Source organism: Onychomys torridus, chromosome 1 (assembly GCF_903995425.1).
Source record: "Onychomys torridus chromosome 1, mOncTor1.1, whole genome shotgun sequence".
Classification (NCBI taxonomy): domain Eukaryota; kingdom Metazoa; phylum Chordata; class Mammalia; order Rodentia; family Cricetidae; genus Onychomys; species Onychomys torridus.
The window spans coordinates 59603034-59617232 of NC_050443.1; the positions used below are offsets into that span (position 1 = coordinate 59603034).

The 14199-nt window shown below is 50.4% G+C and overlaps 1 long non-coding RNA gene across 2 annotated transcripts; it reads left to right on the forward strand.

Moving 5' to 3' along the window:
* The first annotated feature begins 1410 nt into the window (after positions 1-1410).
* LOC118583993 lies at positions 1411-12588 on the forward strand. Of its 2 annotated transcripts, none has more exons than XR_004944987.1 (4): positions 1411-3585; positions 5038-5177; positions 9411-9946; positions 10566-12588. It is a non-coding gene; the product is annotated as an uncharacterized LOC118583993 (long non-coding RNA). The 2 variants fall into 2 exon arrangements; XR_004944988.1 differs by lacking the exon at positions 1411-3585 and adding an exon at positions 3592-3692.
* Positions 12589-14199: the final 1611 nt, after the last annotated feature.

A 14199-nucleotide genomic window follows, 5' to 3' on the forward strand; every position in this document is an offset into this window, starting at 1 on the left:
AAAAGAGAGAGATGCATGGGTTATTGGGCTGCTGGATGTCTCTGTAGCATCTCCTACTTCAGGTAGGCAACAAAGATGAGTAATCCAGATGGGGAGAGCTCAGTGCCAGGCCCCTAGGAACCCCAGTAAGGAATTAGAGAGGTGGGAAACATCTCATCTGGTCCTGGCTTGTCTTGATATTGTCTGTCAGCCAAGCCTTGCTGTGCTTCAGTTTATAAAAAGCAGGGTGGTTCCAGGACAGCCAGGGCTACACAGAGACACCCTCCGATAGATAGATAGATAGATAGATAGATAGATAGATAGATAGATAGGTAGGTAGGTAGGTAGATCAGGACAGCAAGGGGCTACACAGAGAAATCCAACTCCACCATTTCCCACAATTGCAAGAGATTGGCTGCTTAGGGTGAATGTGGGTTTTGCTTTCTGCTTCTAGAAGTTGGACACAGTCCTACAGGGAAGGGATAGTATCTGTGTCCTCTGTCCAATCTTATTTTCTAAGGTGTGTGTGTGTGTGTGTGTGTGTGTGTGTGTGTGTGTGTGTGTGTGTTCTGATGTGGTGTGTGCGTGTATAGCATGTGTGTGCAGATTCCTGCAAAGCCAAGAAGAGGGCTTCAGGTCCCCTGGAAATGGAATTACAGATGCTGTAAGTGCCTAACAAGAGTGTGCAAACCCAGACTTCGTCCTTCGGCAGAGCCGGAAGCACTCCTAACTGCTAAGCTGTCTCTCCAGCCCTTAGTCTTGTTTCCTTAAGCAAAGAGTGCCAAGGCTTTCTTCCGTCTGCCAGTTTGGTAGCATAGAAACTTCCTGGTTTCTGAGAGTGCCATTTCCTTATCAAGTGCCTTGGGAGTGTAAAGGAGGGGGTCTCTAGTTTACCCATCCTTATGAGCCTGCAACTTCTTGTATCCCATTGCATTTAAATACATATTAACATTTGTGTATGTTTATTTGCAGTGTGTGTGTGTGTGTGTGTGTAGATCAGAGGAAAATATGAGGAGCTAGTTCTCTCTACTGTGTGGGCCTGGTGATCAGACTCAGGTCTGCCTTGGCAGCCTCCCTAAGCCATCCTTCAGCCTCTGCATCCCATTTCAGCGGCTGCAGATTCTCCCTTATGCTGTCAGCACAAGCAGTGAGGCAGAAGCCACAGGCTCAATAGGATCCAGGTTCTGGAGTCTTTCTGATCTAGTTCAAAAACCATGAGCATGCTGCTTTTCCTCTTTGTGAGCTGCTGTTCTCACCTGTGAATTTGGGAATAGCATTCAAGAAATACCAGTGCCCAAGTTCAATCCCTGGGTCTGAGAAAGAAGGAGAGAAAGGAGGAGGAGGGAAAGAGGGGGAAATATATGTATATGCATATATATATATATGTATATAAAATATTAGTATGCATCCCATTTGATGTGGTGTCACACATTTGTCGTGAATAAAATCTCTGGAAGACAGCAAGCAAGGGACCAGCTTAGCTCTCTGTCAGTTACGCTGTACTAAGTCCTTATGTTTCCTGATCGTCCATAAACTCCATAGTGTATGGAGAACCTTGACCTCTGGATCAGAGAGAATAGCTTGAAAAGCCTTAGGAGTCACTCATACAGGAGTATATGATCTAACTTGGGCCTAGGAAAAGAGGAATTTGTCTGGAGATAACAAGTACCAGAGAAGGCTTCCTGTGACCAAACATGTCTTTTAGGCCACCAAGAAGGCAGGATAGGGCATCCATGCCAGAAGAGAGAGCGCTCTGGCCAGAGGTTTAGAGAAGCTGGAAGTGTCCTAATGGACAGGGTATGAGATTTGGTATGGAGCGTCAGGTCAGATGCTGGAAGCCGAGAATAACAGGCAGGGAGCCAGCTAAAGGAACTGGCCTGGTCACCATGGGTACAAGATGGGTAGGATGGAGGCTGTCAGGCCCTGTGCCACCTAGGCCAGCTGGAGCTCAGCAGGCATGCCCACTCTGTGCCTGTCACCTTGTAGCACTTGGCTTGGACTCTAGTAGCTCATGGAGCTGTTTCCAAGTTTGCAAGGAAACTGTGGAGCTCAGAAACTGGCCATCTTCCCATGCCACGTTATTTTTCCTACCACCATCATTTATTCATTCAACACTCATTGACTGCACATTATGTGTTAAGTAAGGCCTTGGGGACACAGAGGAGGAAACCACAGTCCTCTACCCAGCCCTTTAGCTCTTGTGATCCGGAACTTCACATATCCATTCACAACAGGAAGGTCAGGCTGAGGGGAGTGAGTGCTGAGTTAGCAGGCATGGGATGTGACAGTTATCATTGTTCTATGGCTTCTTGCTCCCCCAGCCCCCTCCACTCTTCAAGAACCCACAAGAACAAAGTCAGAGGCCATTTCATGCTTTGCCCATGACACCCATCAGCTGTCACTTAGCTTCAGCCCAACGTCAGTTCTCTAGATCCCCATCAGTTCTATAGCTTCCCTTTCTCCCGTTTAAAATGACTTGGATCGTAAGAATCAGAATATCAAGAACTCGTTGATATTTATGTGTGAGACTAGCAGGAAACATCTTAAGTGCAATTAGATAATAAACCAATACCTGGAGGAATTCATGGATAGATGATTTCTTCTACTTAGACACCAGAAGCTTGTCTGGAGTGCCAGGTTCAGAATACTACCTGGCTCTCCTCAGACAAGATCCTGAGCACAGTTCTCGGCAGTTAGGCCTGCATGTAAAGTGACAGTAGTGAGCATCTGGCCACCACTTCCCCGCACAGCTGGGTTGTGACCCAGCCCTGCAAATGTATCCTTAACCCCAGCCCTCTATCCCTGCCTATGGCCCTTTTCTGTCCCTTGCCTTCCAAGACCAGGAAAGACAAATGGGTTTCTTCTCATTACTACTACTCTGGTGGACGTGTGTGTGTGTGTGTGTGTGTGTGTGTGTGTGTGTGTGTGTGTAAGAGCAAGCTCTTAGATATTGTATGGTGATTACCAAAGCACAGGAGGCCCAAGCCACTTCTGGCTCCTTGGATGTTCTTTCTAAATCTTTGGTTTAGCCACCAGACTAGGAGGATGTCCTGCGTTCCGCTTCCTTCTGTACTGTCCAGCTGTTGCTGGTAGGCAAGGCAAGCGAACTTGAAACAGGCTCTTCTGTGGACAGGTGAGGTGGCAGCACTTGACTCTTTCATTTAGGAAAGCCAGAGGTCGGTGAGGATGCTTCCCCAGGAAGAGAGTGTGTACTCTCAGTCCTGTACGCTGAACAACATAGCAAGGGGAGGTTCAGGGTCTAGAAGCAAGTGGGTCTTCCCTGCACTGGCTGGCCTTGGCTTCCTTCTGGCTTCCTTTGCTGAGATTTCCTGGAGGAAGTTTACTGACTAAACGTCACATCCATAGAGACTTGCCAAGGGTTTAAATATGGGAGCCAGTTGACAGCACACACTCTCGGTCACCAGGCTGCTAAGAGAGGCTTCCTCCGGAGCAGAGAGGCTCACAGACGCTCGTGCTGATGAAGGAGGTGCACAGTTCTCGTTTCCTGTTCTGCTGTCCCTCTCATGGGCTTTATTCTCTTCCAGGACACAGTCCAGGGTCAGAAGAAGAGAAAAGAGAAAAGACAGCTTGGTGATGACAAAGAAGGTGGGTTCCCTTCCAGCACAGGCCATGGGCCCTGTGTATACATTCGAAGCTCTTACCAGCAGCGGCTCCTTCTCTGTGTGGACTGTGGCTGTAGATGGGAGGTCCAGGTAGAATTCACTCAGTTCACTCTTGTTACTATTTTTCCTTCATTGGGACAAAAGCAGCCTAGTTTGAGGAAGACACTGAAATCGGGAAGCCAGATGTGAGGACATACACTTCCGGTCCTGGCTCCTCAGGAGGCTGAGGCAGGAAGACTGCTTGATCCAGGAGTTCAATGTCACTTTGAACAACTAATGAGGCCCTGTCTCAAAATACAATACAGTAAAGTAAATAAACAAATGGAATGTTCCCTTCTTGTGGGGCCAGTTGCTTGCTAGGTTGACCCATATACAATTTCTTTATTGTTAAATCAAGAACAGTCAATTATTGCCTGTTCATGTGCTGCAAGCTAATACTTTCCATCATGGGGTGGTACATAGCAACTACTGATGTTCCTCTTCATCCTACAACACCCCTTCAGCCTTATTTTAACAGCAAGAAGCTGGAGCTGAGCTGTGCTGGAACTAGCCCAGCAAGGCTCACTTGTTCCAGCTTCAGCACCTCTTGTCTTGGGATGAGACAATCAAGATATGACTGTTGAAGCCCAGACGATGGTTTGTGCCGTTAACCTAGGACTTGGGAGATGGAGGCAGGAAGATCAGAAGTTCAAGGTCAGCCAGGCTACATGAGCTCCTGCCTCAGAAAACAAATGAAAGAAAAGGAAAGACAAAATGGTTTTGGCTATCCTTTCTTTCATCATTAATAAAAGAAGTCTCTGAGATAGCCTAGCCAGCCCTGACTGAGGGCTGGACCAATTACAGACTTTCCTGACTCTGGAGTCCTTGGCTTCCACCTGGACGGTGAACTTGTCACAGGAGACTGAGGTGCAGTAGAGGAAGAGGGTGCCAGAGTGCTCTTGCAGCCACACCATAACCTTTGGGCCACCCCAGTGGTGGGAGCTCCTGACTGAATGCTCATCCGTCCCGCACTCATTACACCCTTGTCAGTGTGTGTCTGTGGCCGCCCGCCTCTGGGTGTGTGTGTTTCTTTTTCTATCTTCCTGTCAGTCATCAGGCTGTGTGTGTCTATTTATGTCGGCCTGTCTAGGCGTGCTCAGTGCGACAGGGAGCTGGGGGTGGTGTTGGTAAAAGGAAGACATTTCAAAGCCTCAGCTCTCCCCCTCAGGGACATCAGGATGCTGGTATATATGGACTTGCACATATATAGATAGAGTTTTTTTCTCATGTTGTTTATTGTATGGGGATGCATTCAAGTGTCTAGCCAGGTATGGCCTGAGCAGTGGCCTGGGCTGGGGAGCCCATCTGCCAAGAGCTTACGGAGTTGCCTTCCGTCCTCCATGTCCATGGGGAGCTTGTCCCTTCACAGTTTACCATCTACTCTCTAATTTATTAGATGGGAAGGAGGAGAAAATGAAATGTTGCCTGAAGACAATGGCCGAGACAGCCTGTCCCACCCTGCACAGCCCCCAGTGCCTCCTTCCCCAGCCTTGTCTCCTCCATACATCACCCTTCGTTCACTCTGCTGAACCTGAGGTAAGAAGGAAAAGAACCCCAACCATTCTAAAAAGTTATGTCTGCCCTTGAACATGCAGGCATAGCTGTAGACTGTTGAAGGAAGAAGCCACCAAGATGAAGGCTTGAGTCAGAGTTTGTATCTATCTGCTAGGCCCATAGACACAAGGCCCTTCATCCACTCTGGGGCTCCCACCTCTCAGTCCCAAGACTCCCAGCTCCCAGCCAAGCAAGGGAGGGGCAAGGGGCCCAAGGCAGCTGCAGGGGCTATGTTAGTAAACACTTTACTGGCTTCCTATTTTCTTCACACACACCCCCACCCTTCTCCACTCCCCGATGCCCCTTACATACTCCCACCCCCCAGCATCCCCCTTTCTGTGGCCTGCACAATGAGCTCATTGTCCCGGGTGTGATTTGAATAAGGGATCTGCGGGCCTGTTCCCAGCATTGTCCGAGGGGCTGGGAAAAACCCCAGTGCAGGCAGGAGGACCAGACCAGACAGAGACAGATGCCTAAATTAGCAACAAAGCTTTGTGCAGGTCCCCTGGACAAGGGCTGGCCTTGTCTGCGTGGACTCAAGGGTGTGGAGCTGGCCGGCTGCTCGCATGTCTCCCCATGTTAATTAGTTTTGCATGCATGTCTGAGAAGGTGCCAGGGGAGATGTGTTTGCCTTCCTCCTCCCCTAGGAGGGGGCCCTGTTTGTGGCTGGCCAGTGGGCTGGAGGCTGGGGAGTTGAGCTTGGCAGGGCTGGGCTGGGCTGGGCCTACCTGGGGAGCTAGGCTCAGGCTCTGAATGGGGAACCCCAGCTTCCCTGTCCTGCTGTTCTTTGCCCTGTGGGGAGCCCGGCCTTGCTCTCTGTGCCCCTCCACTTCTTCCCTACTGCTGAAAGTTGGTCAGTGCTGACTACCAGGAACTCATTGGCTTCTACCCAGACCTAGGCTACTGCCTGTCCATCTGGCAGTCTGTCTCTTGCGACACAGGGCCCCTTGGGACCAGGCGGCAGAAGCGACCAGTCTGGGCTCTCTTCTGTCCCAGAGCCAGATGGCCAGTCAGCTTATCGCATTATGGCCTCCTCTGTCCCCAGACCCCTGCCGTCCATAGCAGGTCAGGATCTTGTTTAGGAGATGATGGAGAAGCTCCCTTTTAGGCCCTTGTAGTAGGGTGGCAGAGTACAGTCATGGCCTTGCCACTGGCTTACTGTGTGACCTTGGACAGCACAAGTCCCTCTGCCTCTTAATCTCAGCAGCAAAATGATGAAGTTGAGCTTCAGGACTCTTGGTTTCCCCCTAGCTGAGGGAATCTTTGCCGTGGTGATCACTGCAGCTTGTGTTCATTTAGCACAGTGACAAGAAGGAGACCAGTGAATTCTGAATAGGGGTGGCTGGGGAGATGGAAGAAAGTGAGGTCTTGTGTTTTCTGGGCAGTTTAGGGAGGATCAGGAATCAGCAGAGCCTGTCTTCCCAGATCCTCACAGAGTCCCATCCTGAGCCTGAGTCTCCCTCTGGCTTGTATGCTGCAGTGGTGAAAAGCCACCCCAGCCCAGCATAGGAGAAGCTGGATGGAGAGCTACTGTTCTCTGGGGCCCCTGCAGGCCCTGGGATAGGGCACAGGGCTGAGAAAGGCTGATGCCTGCCGGGCTAAGCTCAGCCAGGCCTCCTAGCATCTTCTTCCCAGGTCATATCTTCAGAGTGTCTAGCCCTCTGGAGACCCACAGGGACCAAGGAAGGGGACGGCAGTATGCAGACTTGCTTCTCTAATTCATGTGCATGTGTCCGCACATCTGACTCCCAGCTCTTTGCTGGTCTCTTCCCACCACTGGTTCCCACTAGTCTTGCCCTCTGTGACATAGCATTTGGGTTACTGTACATGGAAGCCTAGGACTAGTCAGTCCAAACTCCCTGTTCCTTTCTGATCAGTTTGTATCACAGATGAACCGAGCTGATGTCATTCTTTACAGACAAAAAGGAACACTCATTCTCTCTCTCTCTCTCTCTCTCTCTCTCTCTCTCTCTCTCTCTCTCTCTCTCTGTGTGTGTGTGTGTGTGTGTGTGTGTGTGTGTGTGCGCGCGCGCGCGCGCATTCAAATTTTAGAATCTCTATGTAGTCCTGGATATCCTGGAATTCCCTATGTACTTACCCCAGGCTGGCCTTGAATTTACAGAGATCTGCCTGCTTCTGTCTCCTGGGTACTGAGATTAACTACATGCGACACCACTCCTGACTTCCATGTATGTCTTAAATAAGTTGGGGTGTCTTTGGGTCCAGAAATCCTAAGGTCTTTGGGAAAATATTCTAGTGCCCAATTGGTTCCCTCTCTGGTTCCTCTTTGCCAGGCTTCTCCCCTCAGACATGGTGGGAGGTACTCTGCTTTAGAGCAGGCAACTGGTCAGAGACCGACAGGGAGCTAGCTCTGTGATGGCCTCAAATGGCCTCGTGGACAACAGGTGAGCCTGGGCTTGTCTCCTCCTAGTGCACGGCTCTAGCCAGTTTCCTCTCCCACCTCCCTCATCTCATCTCAGTACCTCTTCCCTGCCTCCCTGAGCTGTTTCCCACTCAAGCTGGGAGTCTGGTGGGGTAGCCCAAGTTCAGTGAGGAAGAACATGGTAGCCAGGCACAGTGAGCAAAGTGCCTGCAGTTGTGGGGGGACAAGATGGCGGCAGGGCCTTGGGGGAGTTGTCGGCTGCCCTCCCCGCCCCATCCCTCTCTTAGCTGCTCAGCTGCTGCCTCAGCTGTATCTGAGCTCCTTAATCTGGTGATCAGTGTGGGGCTGGGAGGACTGGCTGGCAGAGGCTTTAGGAGGCGACAAGGGATCTTAGGAGTCACACTCTGCTAATGGAGCATCACCAAGTGTCATGGCAAAGCTGGAGAATCACATTCCAAGCGCAGCTCCCCCTCCAGAGGCTGCAGTCTTGGCTGGACTGGACCCAGGATGGGTAGTACCCAGTGAAAGCTAAGAGAGAGGTCCTGCCTGCCCTAAGGCATCACCTTGTTCTTTGTTCCTGGGAAGGAACCTTCCTAAGATTGGTGCTTTCTAGTCCTTTCTATGTGACTAGGCCTTTATTTTTTCAGAGCTGCCCTTAACTGTATTTCAGCTCCTAGATCTTCCAGCTGCCAATCCCAATTAGAAGTAGTGTCTGTGTGTTACAGGTAGTCATTCTCCTGGTCAGCCAGAAAAATGATATCAGAGCTGGCCAGGGGAGAGATTTGTCCTACAGCTGGGTGATTATGCTAGACAGGATGCCTTCCATATTAGTTTGAGTGGCTCTGAGGAAACCCAGAAAGTTTAGACATTGATGTTAGGATGTGAATGCAGGCCCAGGTAGTTCTGGGGCTCTGTGACGACCAGGGGGCAGGCAAAACCCTGGCTAGAGAGAAGGTACAGAGAAATAGATGCTATGGACAGACACTCAGCCCTCGGTTCATGGGCACTTAGATCCCTGAATGTCCCAGGACCTCTAAAGTCCCACCTGTAATGTTGGAACAACTCTTGCCTGTGGAATTGCTGTGCCTGGTGCAGACACTTGCTCTTCTCTTTAATTGTGTGACAGATAGGAAGGAGGTGACCTTTTCAAGGTCACTTAATATGGCTGTGTTTTGGGGAGGAGGATGGAAACAGTGGTGATAATCAGATATTAACTACCAACTGGCCTTGGTACCAGTACGGTAACTTGTCTGAACCAGCAGCCCACAGAAGAGGGCACAGCTGGGCCCAAATCAATCCATTTGTCTTCTTGTCTCCCTGTTCCGTCACAGAGGTGTCTAGTCCTCAGCAAGCACACAAACTCCCTCAGGGCAGTTCCAGACAGGACAGCAGGATGCTGGACCCCATCTCCTTTGCCCTCTCACCGGGTCAGATCTGCCCCCCATGGGGCACACCCCCGTCTGATCTGAGCTCCAGACTGGCTGAAAACCTGCCCCAGCCTCTCTCTGTGGGACTGAGCTTCATCTGGATCTCTCAAAGTCCTTTTCAGAAGTACTGTGGGCCAAGGAATAGGGGCCTGTCTTCATTCTGACTCACCTCCTCATGCCTGCTTCTTTCTCTAGGGTGTGTTAGTGGCTCCTGCTCTCTGAGAGTGTGATACTGGAGGGGATGGAGCCATGTTGTGTTACTAAAGAAAGCTTCTGGCCTCAAGGCAGCATAAGCCTTCAGCCCCAGGATTTTGGAAACTGTCCCCTGCCCTGGATATATGCACCTTGACAATAGTGACTTCCTCTGAGTTTTCTTTTTTCCTTACTGAAATCTTTCCCTTTCAGGGTCCAAGGTGGCCTAGTAAAGAAACAAGGTCACAGGAAGACCAACCCCACTCACCTGGAAGTCAGAGGCTCCTCCCCCTCCGGCCCACCATCCTGTTTAGTGCACTGGGCAAGCCTCTATCCACTTCCGGCCTGCAAAAGGAACACTGGATATGACTGTCTGCAGCCACTTAGCCCTACATTTTACATTGGGAATTCATATTTTGTTCTGCTTTGTTACCTGCAAGTCACCCTACTTCCTGCTCCCTGAATTTCAGGCAACTCAGTCTTTTCTCCTTTAAGCTGCCCTGGGACACAGGTAGATTCCTCTACTAAGGCCTACAAAGAAACAACCAAACAACAAAGAAACGAAAAACCCCCGAGGCTTGTCCCATTGCTGACGGCCAGCGCTGACCTAGAAAGTGGCCTGTCCTGGAGCAAAGACCTGGGCCAGACAGTGTATGTCTTGGCTAGGTGTGCTTGCAGCCTGAGTCAGATGCTTTGCCTTCTCCTCTGGTTCCAGATGTTCTGAACAGTGCCCCGGTGGCTTCAGGAAGGTTTGTCATATATTTGGGACCTTCCCTGGGCCAGAGCCCCTTAGACTGCACGAAGGCACCATTTCTTAATGTCTGGTTTCTATCACTGACTTCTCCAGCCAGAAACTCCACTACAGGTAGAGCTGAAACAAGTATGGCTGTGAAGTCTAGAGGGCACGGACCCAATATCCTTGTGTGACCAGGGTGAGCCTGGGTCAGTGCACAGCACTGTTTCCACATTTTAAAATAAGAAACGGGGTGGAGATAGGCTTCAGTGATAGAGAGCTTTCCAAGCATGCTCAAGGCCTTGAGACGTATCCTTAGGCTCAAAATATAACAATAATAATAACCATACCTTTCACATAAACATACACAAAGACATTTAAATAATACAGAAAAACACTTTGGAAGAGTGAGTTCCATCTCTTTTGTCTCCTGAGTCCAGCTGTATGCAGGGACCCCGAAGGCCATGGTCATAGATGAGTCCTTTTCCAGCTCCAGAACTGCCCTGCCTGGCACAACCTTGGAGATGGTCTCTCCTCCCCATTTTCCCTTCCCAGCCCTCATAATACCCCAATGGGATCATAGGAAACCTGCCTCCCAAGTGCAAGCTGCTCACAGACGATCTCTCTTGTCTTAGATGGTCCTGTGAAGGGCAGTGATGGGACAGGCAGTTCAGCTTTTATGGAAACAGAAGTGGTAACTCCTGCCTGCCAGGGTCACAGGACGAATGCAGAGCCTACAGAGCCGAGCTGCTTCAGACACACAAGAGTGCAGGAGGAAAGGAAACGCAGAAGCACCATCCGGAGGCTGTGGTACAGGGAGCAGTCCTGCCACCAGGGACTCGGCAGGAGCCCTTCTAGAGGGCCTTTGTCATCAGCCTGCTGGCCTAGCGTCTCCTATGCCTGCCCATGCCACCCACACCTCTCAGGATTGTCCTGGGTCTGATGTGCAGTGGGACGCTGTCCAGGCACTTGGGAAATGGAAACTTCATGACTGGCATTTCGACCCCCAAAGCACTAGGCAGCACATTGGGAAGTTGCCAGAGGAAGGGGCTCCAGCCTCCCAGGAGTTAAAGATGCTTCTCCCCAGCTGTCCTCCCTTGGTGCTCCCTTCCCTCCCTCCTCCCGCTCACAGCAGGCAGGGCCTGGAACCAGGAGCCATGCTGCTGGGCTGTTGCCAGGGGAGCTGAGAGGCAGATCAGAGCTATGCAGGGGAAAGGCTCAGCCTGTCAAAGTGTCTGAGATGAACCACCGCCATCCTGTGCAGCTGGGCTCAGATGTGTCTCGGCTCTTGTTCTGTGCCTGAGAACGGGGAAGCCCAGTGAGGTTCAAGGACACACTCGCTATTCATTAGTCAGGGGTTCTTGACGCCCTGTCTCTCCCAGGCATGGGTTCCCCCTTCCCCTTTCTCTCCCTCCTATGGCACATTCCTGGGTGCCTGCGGTGAGGACTGCACACCCCCTCCTGCACAGCCCCCTCCACACAAACCCTGAATCAACTCCTGTTCAGAAGACCAGGCGGGACAGAGACAATGGCTTCAAGAAACCATTCAGGCGGGACCCAGCCACCTTCCACTGCCCTCTGCTCCCAGGGCTCCTATAGATCCAGCTCGGCTGGGACTCGGCACCCTTGGGCTCCGGCTTGCACAGACCTGGACAAGAGCAGACCACAGGTGCTGCCCTACACAACAGGCCAGTGAAGTGCTATTCTCAGTGGCCCCTTGGTGCCTCGATCCCTCCCGCTGGTTAGATATTTCTGTGCAGTTTGTTGGAGAGTAGAAAGTACATTTTCTGAAATGTTGCAATGTCAAAATGTAAAAGGCACATAGACTTGGTTACTAATTTCATGACTGGAAACTTACTCCAGATACACTGGAAACGTTTGCTAAGAAGCATGGACAAAACTGTGGTTCACTAACGGGTCATTTAATACTATGGGATACTACACAGCTGTGAAAGTGTGGTAGATCTTTGCATGCAGGCTGATAGGAAGGCCGACTAATATACTTAAGTGAATAGAACAAATTACAGAACATTCAAGTATGTTCTTGTTTGTATACGTTTAAAAGTCAGTCATGGAGTCCGAGGTATGTGAAGCTCTGTGGTAAAATACACACAACACACAAGAAGCCTGGAGTCAAATAAAATATATCAGCCATTAAGCATGTCTATGTCTGTGCATGGATGGTTCTTGAACATAAACACTGGACAGCAACCTCTGGGAAATGGGAGGGATGTCTTCCTGTATGTTTGTGTTTGTTTTTTCTCTGTGTTTGTGAAATGCTTTTATTGAAAACAGAAAGAGTTGTAATCACTTAATAGATTTAACTTCTCTCAGCCAATGAAGGGTAGGCACGCTAAGACAAGGTGTGATGTGGCAGGGGAAAGTGTCTTAACAGTACTGATGGCCTCTGGCCAATGGTGTTACTGCAGCCTACTAATCACGTGTCATCATCATGGCTGCTACTATTAACCAAAAGCCCACTATGTGCCAGGCTTAGCTTCTCTGGTTCTTGTTTAGGTGAGCATCATATTTCAGTCTCACCTATGCAGGAGACAGAGCAAGGAAATCAGAGGGTTTCTCCAAGCTGGTTGGCAGGTAGGGGCAGGGTCAATATCCTAGAGTGGGTAAATCAAATGTGGTTCTGATTTCCCTCAGGGTGGAGCTGTTTTGAGGAGGGGGGCTTTGTGGGCTGTGTTGATTAGGAGTAGGTGCCCCTACCTGCTTTAGCCCAGTGGAAGTGCCCTGCTGAGGACAGCCTGGCCTCAGGAGCAGACTGACTGAAAGGCTCTATCTGCATACACAGCATGTGTCCAGGGAGACACTGTCTGACCTTGCTGCTCCCAATGCTAATCAAATGCCTGCCTGGCTCTACCCGCAAAGGAGTAAATTGCTTGCTAGAGGGTGCCTGTAAAGAGCAATGTGGAGCTGAGCCTTGAGGTTTGGAATCCAACATAGGTCTAGGTACAACATCCCACGAAGCTCTGTGTTGGATTCTGAGACTTGGGAGCCAGCAAAGATTCATAAGGAAAGCAGCTAGGGGTGGTATAAGGTCAGGTCTGCTCTGGTTCAGTGAGCCCCAGCTTTATACTGTGGGAACCACTAGTACACTCATTTTACAGGTGACACAGAAATCCAGAAATGTTACATGTCCCAAGTCACAGCTGGAAAGTGATAGAACTGAGGTTTAACACCCATTTCATTGATTGCAATCTGGACTCCTAACCCCAAACATATCTTGTTTGCCTGGGCCACTTTATAAGAGGTCTCCTAAGCCCAAACCTGCCCTGGTCCATTCCATATGAAGAGACATTAACCTCTTCCTCCAAGATTCCCACAATGCCTTGCCTGGGGCCTTCCCTAATTCTATCTAATTTCATCTCTGGGATATGCCAAGACTTGGAGCCTGGGCATTAGACCTGGAGAAGCAATTCAGAGGGAACCTTCAGTCAGTATTGCTGTTGAGGACTATGCTGTCTGCCTCCTGGGGGCTGGTCATCTGCACTCTGCAGATGCTGCCCTTCCTTCAGGTCCTTGACCTAAAAGACCCATGAAAAGGTCAAGGATGCTCCTGGGTCCACCCCAGTGCTCCTCAGAGGGGGACCTGGGGGGGGGGGCGCTGCAGCAAGGCTGAGGCTGGAGGAGGAGACAGGGGAGAGCAGAGATGACACTCAGGTTCATGAATCCTTGGAACTCTCCCCAAACCATTGGTTTTTCAGGACAACCCTGAGGGAGAATTAAGAGAAATTCCGAGGGAAAGGACTCCTCCAACCCTGGGAACCCTCTGCCTCTTTTATCCCAACTCACCACAAATAAAAGTTTGAAGACTCTGTCTCTAATTTTTTGTTTTTTTCTGGGCAGACAAGAGTGAGGAAAGGAAGATTCAATCACTAGCAAAGACAGCTCTGAGTATTGAGGTGTGATGAGGAGGATGGAGTGAGAAGCCTCAAACTGGGCTAGGGTCAGAAGGGCAGCGGGAAGCCTAGCTTGTGTTCAGGCTCGAGAGTCTAAGTGTCTTGACATAGTGCTGGAGGTTCTGAATTGGGAACCCGGTCCCAGTGCACTCCTAAGCCTCAAGGAATGTCTCCTCAATTTTCACCATGATCCCATAAAATGATCACATTTGCCACATTAGGAAACCGAGGCTCAGAGACACAGCGCCGCACAGTTAGGAAACAGTGGCCCTCGGCTCCGGATCTCTAGGAGCAGAATGGGAAGCAGGGGGTCACGAGGCTCGGAAAAGCCTTTGACAAGTTTTTTCATGTATGCGCA